This window comes from Neofelis nebulosa, chromosome 2 (genome assembly GCF_028018385.1).
Source record: "Neofelis nebulosa isolate mNeoNeb1 chromosome 2, mNeoNeb1.pri, whole genome shotgun sequence".
Classification (NCBI taxonomy): domain Eukaryota; kingdom Metazoa; phylum Chordata; class Mammalia; order Carnivora; family Felidae; genus Neofelis; species Neofelis nebulosa.
In genome coordinates this window covers 57,151,998-57,170,546 of record NC_080783.1, presented here as the reverse complement: position 1 = coordinate 57,170,546, position 18,549 = coordinate 57,151,998, and the positions used below count along the sequence as shown (strand labels likewise).

Here is an 18,549-nt window from a genome sequence, read left to right as displayed (position 1 = left end):
CATAGTTTTATTTATTTTTTAAAATTATTTTCCATAGTTTTATCTTCTATATCACTTATTTGTTCCTCTGCTTCTTCCATTCCTGTCATTACATCCAGTCAGTTTCTTTTTTTTTTCCAACGTTTTTTATTTATTTTTGGGACAGAGAGAGACAGAGCATGAACGGGGGAGGGACAGAGAGAGAGGGAGACACAGAATCGGAAACAGGCTCCAGGCTCTGAGCCATCAGCCCAGAGCCCGACGCGGGGCTCGAACTCACAGACCACGAGATCGTGACCTGGCTGAAGTCGGACGCTTAACCGACTGCGCCACCCAGGCGCCCCACATCCAGTCAGTTTCAAATCTCGGTTATTTCATTTTTCATTTCAGACCGACTAGTTTTTAGGTCTTTTATCTCTGTTGTAAGGGACTACCTGATGTCTTCTATGCTTTTCCCAAGCCCAGCTACTATCCATATGATTGTTGCTTTAAATTCTGGATCAGCCATATTACTTATATCTGTTACAATTAGATCCTTGGCTGTGACCTTTCCTTGTTCTTTCTTTTGGATTGAATTCCTCCATCTTGGCATTTTGTCTAGGTCTCTTATTCTCTGTGTTGAGAAAGCTTATTATGTTTCTTGCTCCTGAGAGTAATGGTTTTATGAAGAAGAGGTCATATACTGTCCAGGGCCTGGCACTTCAGGAAGTGCCTCTAGCGTATGCTGTGTGCACTCTGCTGTTGTGTTTTGGCTGCTCTTTCCCCCAGGTCAGTTCTCTGCAGAATTTTTCCTTGCCTGCTGTGGGGAGTGCTGGACCTTGGCCAGAGTGTGGTGAATTTTAAGTAGGTGTGCTCTGGTCTGCTTGTTAAAAGAGACCCAATGCTATTTCCACTAGAGCTGAAGCTTTGCAGCACTCTATGGTCAGTATATGTAGTGTGTGTGTGTGTGTGTGTGTGTATGTGTGTGTGTAGTGGGGGGGGGAGTTGTGCTGGTCTTCTGGGGGAGGGGCCTGCTGCTCTGGATCTCAGGCACACTTGCTGAAGGAAAGCAGCATGTGCAGAGCACTGGTGGGTGGGGCTTGGTGCAAGCTGTTTAGGCACACTGTTGGCACTGTGCTGCTTACTGAAGTTAGTAAGGGAGGGGCAAGGGAGAGAAATGGCACCAGCTCCCCTCTCTCATCCCTGGAGAGGGGAGTTTGCACCCTCCGCTGTCTAGGAAGCCCACCCGGAAGAGTGAAAAATCTCTCTTCATGTGTTCCAGGCTTCTCTCAGATCCCTGCCTCCACCTTGTTTGTGTCTGAGCTGTCTGCCCCCCCAGTAGCACAGTACACCTGTGGTCTATCCCAGGCAGGCCAGATGAGTTTTAAAACACCAAATTTTAGAGACCTGGCATGGTGCGAACTTGCTCCGGTCCTCTGGGGGAGGGTCTCACTGCACTGGGATTGATGCAGGTTTGTCCCAGAAGGGCATTTGCACCAAAGTGCGGGGGCATGGAGTTTGGAGTAAAGCACAGTGAAGAACCAGTGTCCAGGTTAGCCACCCTCAGCAGGTGTCTCTGCACCTATGCTGAGAGGCATGGGAGTGCAATGGTGCCCACCAACTCTTTGTTCACTGAGAAGCAATGCCGCTTCTCCCAGATACACTCCAGGAAGGGGGAACCGTCTCTCCTAGTGCATCCCAAGGGATCCTCAGATCATGCTGTCTGCTCCCAGGCTCTGCCTTCCTTTACCACAGGAGCACTGCAGCACCCTCAGGGCTTTACACCAGCCATGACACAGACCTGTAAAACTCCAGTCTTTGAGCCCCGCTGCTTCTAAAAACTACAAAAATCTGTCCCTCTCATTTTCCCCAAGGCTTTAGGCAAGCGTTTTCCTTGTGTGATCACCCGTGTGTTCCTCTCTCTCTCTCTCTCTCTTCTCTTTCCATGACCAGGGCTCCCTCCCCTCCACAGCACCCACAATCTGTTTCTCCCCCAAACCACATCTCCGCATCTCCTGCCTTCCATGATGTGGCCTCTTCTCCCCTCTAGTTATACAGTTTGTTCTATTCGTCCTCAGGTAGATTTCTTGGGTGTTCAGAACGATCTGATGTTTCTCTAGCTGTGTTTGAGCGACAAAGCAAGCATAGGGTCCTCCTCCTACTCTGCCATCTTAGCTCCTCTCTAAAATCTCAGTTTTTAGAGTCCAAACACCCATCTTATGCTAGTGTTCATCTCAAGAGATTATTTCAATTGGTTTGATAAGTTAAGGAATGCTATATCTACATAGTAGTGTTACTCAAAATGTGGTCTAAGAATCAGTGCTGGTCCCTCAACTGTTACTGGTCCACAATGAGATATGTACAGAAATTGAGAGTAAGTGGGTACAAATTTGTATAACAATTTGGCATTGCCTTGACATTCAAATGCACTTGCCAATGAACTATTTCACTGAACAGCACATAGGCCAGATCAGAAAGTATTGAACTTGAGGGGCACCTGGGTGGCTCAGTCAGTTGAGTGTCTGATTTTGGCTCAGATCTGATTTCTGCTGACAGCTCAGAGCCTGGAGCCTGCTTCAGATTCTGTGTCTCCCTCTCTCTCTGCCTCTCCCCTGCTTGTGCTCTCTCTCTCTCTCTCTAAAATAAATAAATATTAGAATTTTTTTTTACGAAAGTGTTGAACTTGTGAGGTAAGTCATATGTGGTGAGAAGTAGGGCTGTCTAAAACACGATATTCTAAAGTTAATTTGCCAACTATAACCCCAAAGTATATAAAGACAGAATTCCTATCTTTCTTCAAAAGTTAACTTAAATGTAACTAATTTTACAGAATAAATAGCTGGAACTCACTGCTGATAAAGAATTGAGAAAGTTTACAAATAGAGTATCACTAATTCATTTTGGAAAAAGTTAAAAATGAATATCCTGTTTTGTCCTTGTTTCCATGTATACATCCCTGCAAGACTGGTTTCTCTATTTTAAGTATTATGAAGACACAGAAAGAGTTTTGATATACATTTTCTCCTATGAAAAGCATTGTCATCAATCTAACCTAGATGAGGTAAGTTAAGAAGCAAGAGGCAAATTCATCCATTACATTAACATTAAATATTAATATAAAAATTGGCCGTTAAAAGCGTGAATATAGGTGTTTAATATGGGAATGTATTCCAGTAGTGATTTTGTGTTACGATGGCACAATCATCAAAAGTATGAGTGTAACAGAAATTTTCTCCATTATTTACCTCTACAGATGTTTTCAATGAACGATGTATATAGTTTTTAAAAAATTCAATCTATATTTGTTTTGATATTTAATGAAATATAATTTAATGTCTATTGAACCTAATATTAAAATGGGAGCATGTATTTTGTATGCCTTTGTTTTTTTACTGGTAATTTATTTTTATTGGTTTTATAAAAGTTACCCATCTGTTGGAAATTTTGTAAGATTAGATCTTCCACAATAGTTTGAGAAGCATTGCTCTTTGCTTTCACTTGATTTATCAACCCATCAGAAAAAAAAAAAAGAGAGATGAATAGCTCCTATGCAACTGAGGAATATAACCCTTTAAGATTTTATCATCTATTATAACAACAACTACAATTACAACAGCAATTATACCACCCGTGACTGTGTACAGCTGAATTATTGCATATGAACTGACTCTGAAGACAGGTTTTAAAATAACCACAAAACTAGACTTTTATGGTGACCATTTTACAATATATATTAACATTGAATTGCTATGCTGTACACCTAAAACCAATATGATATTGTATTTCAGTTATGCTTCAATAAAAAACACCACCACCAGTTTTGACATTCTCAACAACTTACACCAATCTCATCCACATAATCCACATCATAGCATGTTAGAAGAAGGTATTACTGGGGCGCCTGGGCGGCTCAGTCGGTTGGGCATCTGACTTCAGCTCAGGTCATGATCTCGCGGTCTGTGACTTCGGGCCCCGCATCTGGCCCTGTACTGACGGCTCAGAGCCTGGAGCCTTTTTCGGATTCTGTGTCTCCCTCTATCTCTCTGCCCCTCCCCTGCTCATGCTCTGTCTCTCTCTGTCTCAAAAATAAATAAAAACATTTTAAAAATTAAAAAAAAAAGAAGAAGGTATCACTGAAAACATCATCTTTACCTGGTGGTGCCTGAGACCACAATAAACATCCACACCCTTAGAGGCAAAGAGAAGTGGGAAGGTTGGTGGGCAGGAGTGCCACACATGTAGATCACCACTCTGGGTCACTTTCATCTTTGGTAGTTTTTCTGGCTGACCCAGAAGCATCACATGGACCTGGCCTGGCAGCTTTAAAATTGGAATAAAGCTATAATCCATCAGCCAGCATTTACTGATCCTGGCGTATACCCTGGGATTACCAAGACTTCGAGAAGTGGAAAAAAAAAAAGAAAAAAAGAAAAAGAAAGGAAAGCATAGAAGAAAGGAAGTTAATAATAATGACAGAGCCCAGTGTATGATTTTTTATGTGTAGAAAAATAAAGGGATGAATATGTTCATTTTAAAAAAACATCTTCGGGGCGCCTGGGTGGCGCAGTCGGTTAAGGGTCCGACTTCAGCCAGGTCACGATCTCGCGGTCCGTGAGTTCGAGCCCCGCGTCAGGCTCTGGGCTGATGGCTCGGAGCCTGGAGCCTGTTTCCGATTCTGTGTCTCCCTCTCTCTCTGCTCCTCCCCCGTTCATGCTCTGTCTCTCTCTGTCCCAAAAATAAATAAAGAACGTTGAAAAAAAATTTTTTTTTAATTAAAAAAATTAAAAAAAAAACATCTTCAGTGAGATGCAATTCACAGATACAATTTATCCATTTAAACTTACAATTTAAGGGGCATTAGCATTTTCAGAGTTGTGCAACCATCACCACCATCTAAGATTAGAGTGTTGTAATTCAGGGGCACCTGTGTGGCTCAGCTGGTTCAACATCCGACTCTTGATTTCAGCTCAGGTCATGATTTCATGGGCATGAGATTAAGCCCCACACTGGACTCTGTGCCGGGTGTGGAGCCTGTTTAAGATACTCTCTTCCTCTCCCTCTGCCTCTGTGAATGCTTTAATTCATTCACATTTATATAAATAATAATCATGCAGGTACATATATATATACATATATATAGGCATATATATGTATATATATATATAGGCATATATATGCAGGTACATATATATGCATATATATGCCTATATATAGTCATATATATATGACTATATATATATATAGTCATTATATATATATAGTCATTCAGTAATGACTGAGAGTTTAAGTATTTGTACATATATATATATGCCTACATATAGTCCTATATATGCCTATATATATATATATATATATATAGTCCTATAATGTCCTATATATATAGGGTTATATATATATATATATATAGTCCTATATATATAGGACTATATATATATATATATAGGCATATATAGGACTATATGTAGGCATATATATGCAGGCATATATAGGACTATATATAGGCATATATATGCATGTACAAATACTTAAACTCTAAGTCATTACTGAATAAAAAAAATAAATCTTTGAATCTATGGTCACCTTAGAAGATTAACTAAAGGAGCGTAACCTTTTGCCATTTCTTTATTGCTCCAGAGAGGGGTTGAATGTGTAGCCCAGGAGTGGAGGTCTCAATGTGGTGCCCCATTACGTGAGCATAAATGGCACTGGACCTTTTTGGGCAGGTTTGGGCCATAGTTGTGCTGTGCAGCCTGTCAGTGGTGCTGGTGATTTTTCAATGTTGACTCTGGCTGAAATTACCAACATATTTCTGAGGTGGCCACAAGATGTCAGATAATGATTTTACTTCCCACTAAGATTAGGTTCAAACTGGATATCTACAGAGGAGATGACCCATGTGTTCCCCCTTTATTTTCCTCTATTTCAAATCCTTAGTTCCTTGACCTACTCTTGCTTCCAAATATAGTTTGTCCCTCTGGTCTGCCCCTCCTCACAGTTCTCATCCTCTTCTTGGACTCTAGGAAATCTGATTGCCACTCTTGGAAGGCTATCTGGGATAACTGTGTTTTCATGAACTGTTATTTTAGTGGCTAGACATTCAGCCCACTAAGTATTTTTCTTAAATGCAAATAACACATTCTTTTCCAAGTGCACCACTCCAGAGCATCCCAACCACCAACCACAGTCCCATGTAGAACCCTTCATGATTAAAACAATAAATGTGTTCATCTGGGAAGAGGGAAGAAAATGAGAATGTTATTTCATTGGAAAACTCAAATGATTTCAAAATAAATATAAGGAAAATACAGCTCCCTAATGTAAACTTGACTGTGGAAGGCAAACATCATAAAAATGTGGTCTCTGTTTCAGGTGTTCTGGAAACAAACTCACTTTTAGGGTTCGAGGAGCTATTCCAAGCATTGATAGAATGAATCTTGTGTTTGAAGGATTATGTAGACCCTTCCTTCCTTCCTCAAGCAGTCTTTTTAAACTTTCAGTGGTTCTGAGGCTAATTTTGGTTCTGATAAACAGCTGAACTTTAAAACCATACTGGTTTACCTTTTCATTGCCAACAGTGAAAACAGATCATCTGTGTGAAGAATTTTAATTACATAAAATCACAACTTAATCAGAGCTCTTCGATATTTTCTAAGTATTCATCACGTGCCAGCCCTGGGCCAGGAACACCATGAGCCTTCACTCATAGGGTGGGTATATGTCTTAGAGTGGAGACAACCATTGAGAACAGTAATAATACCTAAGAGTGCTCTGCTGGGCAAAGAGCATGGTTCCAGGGGAGTTCAGGGCAGATGCACTGGCAAGAAAGTAATATTCATGGCACATGGAAATCACAGGCTTCCTCGAAGTGGCATATTATCCTCACTACTTGATTCCTAGATCAGCAGACACTATGCCGAATACAAGCCTACTCCTTAGAAGCAGTTTCCCAAATCCAGGAAACCACCACGATAGAAATGCTTGCCTCGGTGCATTTAAAAGTTTTTCAACAATAAAGGATATCACTTGCGTATCTTCTCAACAGGAGCAAACTGGCAATCTTTTTCATGTTTCTTTTTTCTCTAGGATGCTGACATCTGTTTCTGCTCTGTTTGCTAGGGTTTTCATTTAAAAAGTACAATATATACAACTTCTCTGTGATTAAAACGTATTGCCTTTTGTGAATGATGAATTCAGGCAAGTATCCCTGTCTTTATTTTCCATCACAGTTGGTCATAAATCCTGCAACCCAGAAGTGATAATGTTCTTTGGCTTCATGTAATTGTGCTGGCTGGGGCTCTGGATGCTCATGTCTCCATTTTTATTGTGTTGGGAAGTCAGACAACTCTTCCAACTTGCTGATGGAGATGTTGGCGGTGGCCCAGCTCTCTAGGGTGATGATAGTTGGATTGCTTTCTCTAAGGGATTGCTTTCCTCTGGCCAGCGATTTCTCTCGTGGTTCTGTGTCCATTCTTTGGAAGGCCATGAAGAAAAGAAAAATATTTCCCTGCTTTACAACTTAATGGAGGGTGGGGGAGGGATGGGCATGTTGAGCTGGAAAGCTTAAAGGAAAATAAGGGAGTCACCTTTAATGCGTCCACATTGATTCAATCGCTCCTCCCCCCTCCCTGTCTCCCTTTCTTCCTTCCTCCCCCCCTCCCTCCTTTCCTTTCTTTCTTCTTTCCTTCCTCCTTCCCTTCCTGTCTCCCTTTCTTCTTACTTACCTTCTACCCTCCCTCCTTCCCTCCTTTCTTCCTTCTTTCCCCCCATTTCACATGCATTTATTAAAATACCTTATATGCTCTGAGCTATACTGGGTGTCATCAAAGTCCTAAAGAAATTTTGTGGTCTGGCAGACATGCAAAAGACAACTATAATAGGAAATTTGGAGAAGAGTGTCAGCTTTGGCAGTGTATGTGTTAGGGTTACATTAGTTGTTGTAACAATAAACTAAAAAAAAATGGCTTAACACAACAGAAGAGTGTTTCTTACTCAGATAATAATCCAAAGCAGATGTTCCTTATCTGTGGGTTAAAGGATTCAGGTTTCTATCTACGTCTCAGAATCATTTTCAGCCTTCCGAGACAGTGAAGAGGCATACTCACTTCTTAGAAGCCCTCCTTCTCCTCATTTTCCACTGGTGAAAACTTGTTGCATGACCCCAGCGAGATGCAAAGGAGACTGGGAAGCACAGTCCCAGCTGGGCAGCTGCATTTCCACAGGATGGAAGGAAACAAAAAGGTGAGTGGACAGTTACCCACAAGGAGAGTAGGAGCGAACTCTCTTTTTTTGAACAGTTAGTCTTCAGATGACAATAGAACCCTTAGTAAGAGAAGTCTGGTGGGCATAATTTCTAGTATAAACTAGCATAGAAACTAGAAAGACAAAGTGATCTGAAGATCTAAAAGTTGGGATACAAGCAAGTGTCAAGAAAACACGGTAGTGTTTATACCACTTCGTACGGAAGAAGGGGAAGTTTCCATTTTCAAATCCACCATCACAGTGTGATTTGGCTCATTTTCTTTTTTTTTTTCTTGAAGGGATCATAAAAATTAAATCTAAAACGAATGTAATTCTTCAGAAAGCAGATTCGGTTGCCCTTTGAGATACCTAATTTACCAAGCTCCGTTAATGGGTGCCATCTTGCAGTTGGGGAAATGAGCCACTACCTTTGGAAGTCAGGTTTGTTAGCTTTTTTGCCTGAATCCCCTCCAATTTTCTCACAGCCTCAGTGAGCACAGTTTCTTTTCATCCTAATGTGGCGGGGGATAAAATGAAAGGAAGTTTTCCTTAATTCGATAGTGAAACTTGCCAGTTGGGAAGCACTTTGAAATACAAACTAATTAATAAGCACAACTCTCTTCTAGAGCAGGAAGGATTGCTGTTCTCATTTTTCACAGCTGAGAAGGCTGCAGTTAACATAGTGGGCCCCAGGCTGTGTACCTCATCTGCCTAAGAACTTTGAGGCACCAGCCCCGCATTCTCTCAGGATGGCATGTGGCCTCTCTAGAGAATAATCCGTTTTTATACGGGTTGTAGCTAACAGTGATTTCCTCGATGACTCCACACTGCCACTGGCACTGGGTATGCAATTAGTAACGTTCTTGTCACAAACTGTGAGTGACCCATTAAAGAGAATTAAGAAAAAGTGACTCACTGGATGACTGTGTATCTCACAGACACTTTAAAATTTTTTTTAAATGTCTTTATTCTTTTTTGACAGAGAGAGAGAGAGAGAGAGAGAGAGAGAACACAAGTGGGAGAGGGGCAGAGAGAGAGACACACACAGAATCCAAAGCAGGTTCCAGGCTCTGAGCTGTCAGGACAGAGCCTGATGCAGGGCTCGAACCCACAAACCATGGGATCATGACCTGAGCCGAATTTGGACGCTTAACCGACAGAGCCACCCAGGTGCCCCTCACGGACACTTTTAGAGATGGAGAAATTTGTTCTGACATCAGCACTGTGCTAAACTGAGAATAAGAAAGATAAGAGGTATCTGTTCCTACCTTCATGGTACTAAGACCTTGGGCCCCAAATTATGATTGCCATTGTACAGGTACAGAAGTGGAGATCCAGAGATCACTGCCTTCCCAAGGGGACTCATTAGCAGGACTTTCATCCTGATATCGTTCTTCTGTCTTGGCCCACAAAATGTAGTAAGTCATATACAGATAGCAATGCAACTATTTCAGAAAGAAAAACACTTACCATAAGTGATGTTACACATGAAGGGTTGCCTAGAGCACATCTTTTGTGATGGAATAATTGGTTCTGAATTGTATCATATTCACAAACTGGCCCCTGTGGCAGTGGACTCTATAATTAACCTGTGAAGCCCAAAATGCTTTGTACCCACAATGAAAACATTTATATTTTGAGGTATAGGGCTTATTGCCATAAACTGCTGGTAGTCAAATATAAGGGAATACTTAGGAAAGAACACAGATCTTTGTGGAATCTTTGTTTATCCCTTCTTGAAGAAGTATATGCTCCTCATATATGTGAGAGAATTAAGATACAGGAATAAGCCAAGTCAGGGCACTTTGGGTTCATTTTTACTTGTGACCACAGTGAGCTCTGATGTCATGAAACCACACTGTGCAATACGAGAGCCACTAGCCCTCACGTATGACTACTATGAACTAAAAATGTGTTCTAGGTGTAAAATACATGCTGGATTTTGAAATGTCAGTGTGGAAATGAGATTGCAAAAATAGTTCAATGAATTATATGATAAGATAATATCTCTGGATATATTGGGTTAAATACAACATATTATCAAAATGAGTTTCACCTGTTTCTTCTTACTTTCGTAATATGATTACTGGAAAATTTGAAATTCCATATGTGGATCACAACTTTGTACTGGAAGGTGATTTCATAGAATTCTAGCTTCTTAAGGGTCTTCTAACTGTGAAAGCTTATTCAACCATTGAGTCCTCCAGACTACCAGAAGCCTCTGCTGGTAACAAGAGCTTCCTTTAGAATCAACAGGAAGACGTCAGTATGCGAGCAAAGAAATGTTTCCTGATTTTTGAATTTTCTTCCTTATTTTCCTAATATTAGAAACAATCTGGGGGCACCTGGGTGGCTCAGTTGGTTAAGCGTCCAACTCTTGGTTTTGGCTCAGGTCATGATCTCATGGTTTGTGGGAAACGGCCCTGGGTTGGGCTCCCTGCTGACAGCTCAGAGCCTTGGGATTCTCTTTCCCTCTCTCTGCCCCTCCTCTACTCAGTCTCTCCTTCTTTCTCTCAAAATAAATAAATAAACTTCTAAAAACTTTTTAAAAAGATCTGGAAGAAAATACTTTTCATATCTTTCTTCCTTGCCCTTTAAGACACTCCATGTCTCTTGGAAGCCATCCCTCACCAGCATCCTGCACCTCCGTAATGTGGCCTAAAGTTGAGTTGGATCCTTCTGTTCTGTGCTACCATAGCCAGACTGTCTTCACGAGCTTGTCTCTTTATCCCATTTTTCTATCAATTCCTTGTGGTCAGAGATTGTCTTTCATTTTTGTATTTCCAGGAAATAGAGCCAGGAAACATTACACAAATATTTGTTGACTAATTGCTTAATTGAAGGGGGAGTGAATAAAAATAATTCTTTAGTTGGAATTGTTATTTCAGAATTATTAATAATGCTTACAGCTTACATTTGCTTGACATGCCACAGAAGTTATATTAGTTTATCTTCACCAAAGGATTTGGGGGAAAATCCTTCCTCATTGGAAGCATTATATTGTAGTAGTTACAATTCTTCATAATGACTCCCCCCATCCAGTCAGGAGTAGCTTGAAAATTATATTGCTGAATACAGATTGCCACGTGAAAATTATAAAGTAACAATTTATATGTATTTGCATGTCATAAACAAAGATGATGGCAGAGAGGATATTAGTGACATACATGAGGCATTCCTTGGGGGTGGAGAAGGTTCCTACAGAAAAATTAATCTGTTGTATTTGGGGTGTCATATAATTTTCTGTCCAAACCCAAACATTTTGAAAGTTAATGAGAGTGTTATAATATTTATTCTGGCACAAAAAGGGCTGTTAAGGACAAATCAGGATATACATTCACCCTAGTTATATTAAATAAGAACAATTTGTCAAGATAAGGGGCCTGTGGTACAGAAAGGATGGACGAGCTGTCCCCACAGGTTGATGGGATGGAAGCAACTCTCACTGTGAATGGGAAACCTAAGAGGAGACAAGTAGTTCAAGATCCCGACTACGTCCCCTGATGGCTGGACTATACTAAGTGGGTGAAACTTTACAGCTGGTCCCTGCAGATAAATCAACTTCATGCACTCTGTGAGTAGAGGTCTGATCACCTACTCCTCAGCTCACAAACCCATAACATTGCTTGGAAGGACCTATCCTGTCAGTTGTGGGAAGATGGCTTCCTTGACCAATGCTAACTGAGCTAACATCTTTCTCTTGCTTTCTATGCTCCTCATCAAAGTGGTTGGAAAGAGGGAGGGGCCATAGAGCTGCAACTCATTAACGCCACAAGCCTCTGTCATTGTTTCCAATGTGTTCCTACTAGCCTTCGAGAAAACCCAAAAGCTATGTTATCTTGGTAAGAGCTTTCAATTAAAACCACTGCATATACTATTATTTGTTTCAGAGATGAAGAAATTGAGTCTTAGAGATAGGAAAAAATCTGCCCATAGTGAGAACCAGGGAGTAGATTTCTGAATCCCTGTCTGGGGCACTTCCCACTGCCACACACAACTTTGGGGAAACACACCATGAAGATTGCCCTGGCTTCACTTAGTTTGCAAATAAACTTGAAATTTTCGAGACAAAAGTATGACATTGGCTCTTTGTTTCCTGGAGGTGTGGTTACCTTGGTCCATTTTTTAGGCTGCTTCTCTCTCTCTTTCTCTCTCTTCTAATGTTTATGTCTTTTTGAGAGAAAGAGGGAGACAGAGAGCAAGCAGGGGAGGGGCAGAGAAAGAGGGAGACACAGAATCCGAAGCAGGCTCCAGGCTCTGAGCTGTCAGCACAGAGCCAGACACCGGGCTCGAACTCACGAGCCGTGGGATCATGACCTGAGCTGAAGTTGGCCGCTTAACCCACTGAGCCACCCAGGCACCCCCAAGGCTGGTTCTCTTTGAGTAAATGGGACTCTGTGCGCCAAACCGCCACAGCAAGTCTCACAGATGGCCTGTGTTGCTCCAGAGCTCCACGGACGCCGACCAGCATTATTTAAGTTTTCATTCAAAATCTCCTTTAGGGTGACTTCTGTGCACCTGAAGTGCCTGTTCAAGAAGATCAACAAATGGCTGAAGACAGATTTTTCAGCCAGAGGAAAGAATTATTACCTTACCATCAGTCTAATGAAAACAGAGGTGAAATACCAACCTGCACCAGATAAACAGCATACCAAGCCATCCATCACACTCAGCCGCACTGAGCAGAACACCCTAACTGATTTCACCTGACTTTTCTGCTTCACTCAGATGGGCATTCACAGCATCAGAGAGCTGGGACCTTTTCCCACAAGTTTCTGTCAGAATAAAGACCTGGACAGGAATCCTTTAGGCTATTCCCTCTCCCAATCTAAACTTTCTTTTCTCTATAGTCCCAGACAGCAATAGCTTCTTAGGGGCCCACTTCTCACATGCATGCTCCAAGCTAGTGTTCCCTTCCGGGACCTGCTTTCTACTACTGCTCTACTCAACACCTCCAATGGCAACATTCTTTTTCGGGGTCAACGGTCAGCAATTAGCATATCCAATCATTTAATATAAGTGCCTTCTGGGTATACAGATGTAAGACCCTGTGTTCTAAGAGCTCCGAGTCTAGGAGAGAAGATAGAAGTCTTGCATATATATAGATATCCTTTCACTTTTTGTATATATCATCACTCATTTTGCCTCAACAGTATCATGCAAAGTAGAGGAGGTTCTATTAAACTCGCCTTCAAGAAGAGGAAGCTATGACTTAGATACACGGTGTCACCCAAAGTCATAGATGGAAGAAACCTAGAGCTCAATATTTTCTGAATGTGTGATTAGATTCCAGTCTACCAACCCCAGCTCCGTGATTTCCCTTCACTATGCGAGACTTCTTTGATTCTGTTTTCAGATTGCCCCTTTTCTTCTAGAAATCTAAAAACCCAATCTTTTGTAGCACCTCCCAGGTCAGCTCCCACAGGAGATCCTCCACCCGTTACTCTGCTATCATTGTTTTCCAGAAGTTAGTGCTGTGATAGTCTTAGGGAATCTTAACAACTTTCAACAGGTGTACAAATTTGGTAGCAGCTGCTGGGTGTGGCTCACAGTGTGAGGCAAGTACAAAGAATATGGCTCCTGGTTCAAGACACAGCTATATTTTGTTCAGGATTCACATTCCATGCCATGGGGTCCTGAGTCTTCGCTGTGCCCAAAGATCTGGCTCTCCTAGCAGCAGTGGTCCTGGCAGGAAAAGCATCTTTCCTGCTGGTGATGGGGCTGTGATGATGTTGGAACCAGGTGATGGTGAAACTCTTACAAGTCAGCCAAACAGAAAAGAACCCCATGAAAATAGGATCAGTGTTGTAACCAGTCACAGTCACCGGTCACTTCCATACCCAGAGCAGCGATGCAGAGAATTTCTGGGTGGCAAGAGAGTATATAAGCCATCCTTGATACATGGTTCCTCATTTCTTTCTATTGCACACGACTTGCATCCGAAAATTTGTTTTGCTGGCCTTCCAATGTTTGTATGCTAAATGCCACCAAGTCAAACTTAAATGTCGATTTTTCACTTTCTGAGTCTGTTTATTAGAAAGCATAATGCATGTTAATAAAGAAAAAGCTTCAACAGATTTTTAAACGTATAACAAATAAATTAAAAACCATCAACTTGCTCAAATACCACTATATGTTTGTGGCTGGCAGGGCCAAGGAAGGCCAGGAAGCCGATTTTCTATGTTCCCAGCTTAGCATCACTCACAAATATTTGATCTTGTACAAGAGAAGATGTGACAGCATAACTAGCCAAATCCTTACCTATGCCCTTATCTTATGACCTTCACCGGCTGGAAAATCACAGACCCACAACAAAAAGAAGTAAAATTCTTTAAAAAAAATTTTTTTTATGTTTATTTATTTAAATTAATTAATTAATTAATTAATTTTTCAATATATGAAGTTTATTGTCAAATTGGTTTCCATACAACACCCAGTGCTCACCCCAAAAGGTGCCCTCCTCAATACCCATCACCCACCCTCCCCTCCCTCCCACCCCCCATCAACCCTCAGTTTGTTCTCAGTTTTTAAGAGTCTCTTATGCTTTGGCTCTCTCCCACTCTAACCTCTTTTTTTTTTTTCCTTCCCCTCCCGCATGGGTTTCTGTTAAGTTTCTCAGGATCCACATAAGAGTGAAAACATATGGTATCTGTCTTTCTCTGTATGGCTTATTTCACTTAGCATCACACTCTCCAGTTCCATCCACGTTGCTACAAAGGGCCATATTTCATTCTTTCTCATTGCCACGTAGTACTCCATTGTGTATATAAACCACAATTTCTTTATCCATTCATCAGTTGATGAACATTTAGGCTCTTTCCATAATTTGGCTATTGTTGAGAGTGCTGCTATAAACATTGGGGTACAAGTGCCCCTATGCATCAGCACTCCTGTATCCCTTGGGTAAATTCCTAGCAGTGCTATTGCTGGGTCATAGGGTAGGTCTATTTTTAATTTTTTGAGGAACCTCCACACTGTTTTCCAGAGTGGCTGCACCAATTTGCATTCCCACCAATAGTGCAAGAGGGTTCCCATTTCTCCACATCCTCTCCAGCATCTATAGTCTCCTGATTTTGTTTATTTATTTTTGAGAGAGAGACAGAGCATGAGAAGGGGAGGGGCAGAGACAGAGGCAGACAGAATCAGAAACAGGCTCCAGGCTCTGAGCTGTCAGCACAGAGCCCGATGTGGGCCTTGAACTCAGAATGGTGAGATCATGACCTAGGCTGAAGTTGGATGCTTAACTGACTGAGCCACCCAGGTGCCCCCAGGAAGTAAAATTCTTAAAGTAGGGACTCTATTTATAAACCTCTTTGGCTTTTGCAAGATGAGAGCCACTTGTGAGTGGCGGCTTTGAATGCTTGGCTATATCTCTGCAATGGTGAATAAAAGAAACAATGCACATTTTGTTAACAATGGCCTTTTGGGGAACTTGTTTAGAGAGTTCTAGTGTGTTATAAAAATCATGTTGACATCTGCTGATCTCTGAAATAAGGAATCATAATAGAAACAAAACAATATGAAATATATTTGTGGCAGGCACTACGCATATGTTGGCTTGTTTAATACTTACAGCCATTCCAAAATATTTTCATAACCCCAGTATACAAGTGAAGAAACCGAGCCACAGAGCCAGGGCGAAAACTACACATCTAGAAAGTGGCAAAGGTATTACCTGGACCCACATCTTTCAAAGCTGGTCATGGTCTCGCGTTAACTCACGAGAAACTGATGAATATGTGAAGGTGTTGACTACCTATAGTGAAGGCTATCCCTTTCCAGGGTACAGAAATACCTTTTCTCCTACCCTTAACAACACTTTCCTGGTATCACACTAGCTGAGAAGCTGTCATTATCTAGAAATCTGCACAGGGAGAGTGAATAGTATCGGAAGATGCTCCATGTGGACCATGATAAGGACAGATAACACTTCAAGACACACACATACACACACACACACACACACACACACACAGTCTCAGACTACCGGAGTGATTCCTCTCCTTGTGTTCTGGGCCATGCTATAGTCCCAGAGCAGGTATGTTTTGCAAATGAGTTTCTCAGTATGCTAATGAGCATGATTTAAAAAACAAAGTTTGGGGGTGGTGATGAGGTTTCATGGTTTAAAAAAAAAAAAAGGTTGAGAGAAATGGAAATGTAACCAAAGGAAAAGGGGCGTGTGACTATCTACCAAAGATTGCCTCAAACTGACTAGAGAAGCGTCTTGCAGGACTTGTGCTCCTCAGGACACTGTCCTCCTTTTTCATCTGAACACTCTTCCCGAAAGGTAATGAAACATGTTGTCTCCTTCAATTATATTCATTTATTTAAGTAGGTTAATGCTTGGCGACAATCACTTGCCCTCTTTCCAAGCTTCTCAGAGACGCCTCGCCGTCACCCCCAACTACATCTATCATTCATTTATTTCCCTTGCCTCTAACACTCATACTTAGTAGATGCATAAACTTTTAAGCGATAAGTTCATTTTGCTGGAAGCGTGTCTAACCATGTTAACATCTCACCCACTGCGCCTGCTCCATAAAATGCCAAATGATAGGAAGAGCTGGGATTTGGGACTTTTTTTCTGTAGTTGTGAAACTTGGAAGTAATCCAGCTGTCAAGTCAAAGACAAACTTCACCTGTGCCGTTTCAGATCCATCATGCGTACGAAATGGAAAGATAAGGTTACACCCAGTGAGGTGCTGAAACATGGGAAATTGAACCAACCCGAGGGCCATGTTAATTAAAGCAGAGCTCTGCCAAGCAGGGCTTATCAACAAGGGACCTGAGACTCCCCAAATGCGCACAGTTCGAGATCAAACCCAGTCAGCCCCTCGCCCGTGGCTGAGAGGTGCCCGAAGCCCTGTTTGAAGCACAACCTGAACTTTGTTGGCACCAGCCCAAATGCCTACAACAGACTTTGATCATGTAGCTCTAAGTGCCACGGGATTTCAGGCCAACCTGAAGCTCAGCTACTTTCACGAACAATGACAAAAGGGGGAGATCAGAGAAAAGAAAGAAAGACCCCCAAACTCCAATCACATGCTAAGGGCATAACATTATGTGGAGAAGCAGCTAATGTCTGCCTCACAAACCCTGTCTCAGCCTTACTTAGGTCAGAACAGAAGCATCAACACCTCCCTCATGGATATCGTGTCTTTTCGCATTTCCTTCCTGTTACGTAGTTCTTGAGCACCAATAGCTTTCTCTATAGTGCTGTTTCTTTGTCTGGTGCATTTATGTTCTCCATGCCATGTCCTGTGTGCTACGGCAGTCAGAGGGCTTGGATGTGTTCTAGACTCTGGACAAACACAGAGATTTGTTTTTCTTTGTTGCGAGAGAGCTGAACCCAAGCCTTAGGGCTTGGAAGGCCGTTCTCATGACCAGTTTGCCAGTTTTGAAAAAGACGTGGTATGCATTCAGCCCGTTTCTTGTGTACCTTTTGCTCGGGAGGCTCCGGTCATGGGGGCCAGATGGCTGGCAGCCAAGTGTTGAGAGAAGGAAGGCTGGTGTGCAGGCTGTGCTGGCGGAGCGCGGGCGGTGAGGGAGCCCCTCGGGCGTGCTGAGTGACGTTCCACACGGCCAGCTGGGCCAGGTGTCCTGCACAGAAGGCACTGCCATGACCCCCACACGTTACGAACCCTGCAGTCTGCAGCCATGGAGAGGTATTTCGAAAAAGGAATTTCTTCCCCTTCCATTCCCTTTCTGGAATGTCTGAAACTCCTGTCCTGGGCTTAGAGTGACTAGGTATTTCATTCCTTATGGTGCTGAGTGTCACCTGATAAAATGAGTTAATTGCTAAGTAAAGGAGGAGAAGACAAAGAACAAGGCTTCCCAAAACTGAGTTCTTGGAACTCAAACCACAACTATTTTCTATATTGTTGTCATTAGATAATCACACACTCCTCTGCCTTCTGCTGTAAAGGGAGGACTCTAAACCCAAACCCTTTGGTAACTGAAGTTACCAACTTTCATGCTCTTTCACCTCCAGGCATAAATCTCCAACCAAAACACGAGTTGGGGGCAGGTGCCCCTTAATGTCACATAGGGTCCTTCTGCATTTTGCTCAAGACCCTCAGGGGGTGCTTAGGTTGGTATCTTTTTACTCAACTGGCTTACGATAGCGATAGCGGAGCTTTGTTCCATGTTGTAAATCATCCAAATTGTCATTGAAATAGTCTTTAAAGCAGAAAAGGCACAGCCCGGTTTCTCTGGGTCTCCCAATCCAAAGTGCTTATAGGAAGTAATAGCAGCAACAAGCAACAATCCTATACCTATGATTAATGTCTTCCCCACACTGTCCTCGTGCTCTGACCTCACGTTCTACTTTCTTTGCTCTCTGCACTCCAGCCC

General features: G+C 42.1%; 1 long non-coding RNA gene across 1 annotated transcript; it reads right to left on the bottom strand.

The window, feature by feature from the left end:
- Positions 1-6,187: 6,187 nt before the first annotated feature.
- On the bottom strand, positions 6,188-9,184 carry LOC131502399 (uncharacterized). The gene is made up of 2 exons (XR_009257039.1): positions 7,948-9,184; positions 6,188-7,517 (listed from the first exon to the last, which is right to left on the bottom strand). It is a non-coding gene; the product is annotated as an uncharacterized LOC131502399 (long non-coding RNA).
- Between the last annotated feature and the right edge of the window lie 9,365 nt (positions 9,185-18,549).